The sequence below is a fragment of the Coffea eugenioides genome, unplaced genomic scaffold (genome assembly GCF_003713205.1).
Source record: "Coffea eugenioides isolate CCC68of unplaced genomic scaffold, Ceug_1.0 ScVebR1_3330;HRSCAF=4527, whole genome shotgun sequence".
Taxonomy (NCBI): domain Eukaryota; kingdom Viridiplantae; phylum Streptophyta; class Magnoliopsida; order Gentianales; family Rubiaceae; genus Coffea; species Coffea eugenioides.
In genome coordinates this window covers 55,324-57,372 of record NW_020863897.1, presented here as the reverse complement: position 1 = coordinate 57,372, position 2,049 = coordinate 55,324, and positions in this window count along the sequence as shown.

The window sequence follows — 2,049 nt, the reverse complement described above, 5'->3', positions numbered from 1 at the left end:
ACGGATAGAAAGTAGTTGAACAGTCAACTAGTCGTTGGGAGTGTCGGACGTCTGGTACTCCTGTTTTTTGCATCCGACAGCAGGCAGTGAGTTTGAGAAATTTTTTTCCATTCTATCGGACGTCCGGTGCAAGCTCTTTGTGCGTCCGACAGCAAACAAAGAGATTTGAGAAATCATCTTGTTTCTATCGGACGTCCGATGGAGACATATTCAGCGTCCGATCGAGGTCAGTGATCATAGAAAACTTGGCTTATTATTTTCGGACGTCCGAGTGTGAGTTCTTCATGCGTCCGAAGTTACTCAATGGTTGTCGACCGTCCGATATGGTCCTTTTGTGCGTCCGACAGCTATTAGCAACCATTGTCTTCTTTCAATTGCACTTGTTCATGGAATCAAATAACTTCATAACTGAATGTATATCTTGAAGAGATATTAGTATCATCCATTTGTTTTGTAAACATCAAAAGATAGGGATCAATATCAACATTCTCCCCCTTTTTGATGATGACAAAACAGTGGATGGAAAGAAACAAAAATAAGTATAAGCGCCCCCTCAAACATCGCATCCAAAACTATTAAAAGCCAAATTCATAATCTCAGAATAACTCCCCCTCACATATAGCATCCATTTCTCCCCCTTTTTGTCATCATAAGATGAGAGTAAAAAATCACATACCGTAATCCAGCAACTATAACAGGGAATCCAATATTCAAAACAAAAACAGAGAAATGATACCAGAATTCAGCAATCACCAACATACCAACATATCACGGAGAGTTTAACAAAATAAATCATCATTAGATCAGAATAGTTCTTTTCTCTCCCTTTTTGACATCATACAAATTCAGTAAAAAATATCGAGAAAAACTCAGTTCAAACCATCAGAAATACCAAAAGAGAATTACAAAAAAAACATTATGAACAAGAATCTCATCAATCTTATCAATATCTCCTACCTGTTAGAGTTATCATGTCTAACTATCCACATGCATTTCATGCATCTACTCATGTTTTTTCTCACATAACAATCACTTTTCATTTGACCTTTTTGACAGCAAAAATTACACATAACCAAAGAGTTATTTACATGAACAAGTTTAATGAATCTTACTTGTCTTCTTTTATAAATAGCAAATTCGTTGGAGTTAGAATTCAACATATTCTTTTGAAAACAGACTTGTTTCTTGTGTTTAAACAACTCATTTAGACCATCCATTCTTCTTTTCAAATTACCTTGTTCTTTTTTGAACAATTCACAAAGCTTTGTTTTTCTATCAAGCTCAAAGTGTAAAGCAGTCTCACTCTTTTTTAAGAAATCACTTTCAGTTTTCAGTTTTTTGTTTTGTTGAAAAAGACGTGCATTGTCCTGAAGAAGAAAGCCAACTTTATATTTTAATTCCTTGTTTCTAGCATAAGATTCTTTCAAACTATCATGTAATTTTATAATGAAAGATTCAAGATCATCATCAGTTTCATCATCACTATCAAATTGAGAGTTAGAAGATGTTACCTCATCTTCTCCAATGGCCATGAAAGCCAATTGAGCAGATTCTTCTTCCTCTTCAATTTCACCTTCGGAATTGCATTCATTCCATGTGAACTGGAAGTTGTTGAATCTTGGTTTTCTTGCACCTTTTCTCTTCTTCATTGGACACTCACACATGTAGTGTCCAGGTTGGCCGCACTCGAAGCATTTATCAGTTTGCTTTTTATTGAACTCTTGCTTCCCTTTGTTTCTTGTATTACCGAACTGATTTGGGAATGAGTTACTGTTTCCTCCTTTTCTGAACCTTCGTTTGTTGAGAATTCTCTTGAAACTATTTGTGATTAGAGCTAAATCACTATCATCAGCTTCCGCATCTTCTTCATCTAGGGAGGCAGAATCATCTTCGTCTTGAGATGCTTTTAGAGCAATGCTCCTTCTTACTTTCGCATCCTCTTCCTCTTGCATTTTGGACTTAAGTTTCAGCTCATAAGTGGTTAGAGAATTAATAAGAGATTCAATAGGTAAGGAATTTAGATCTCTAACTTCTTCGGTGGCAGTCACT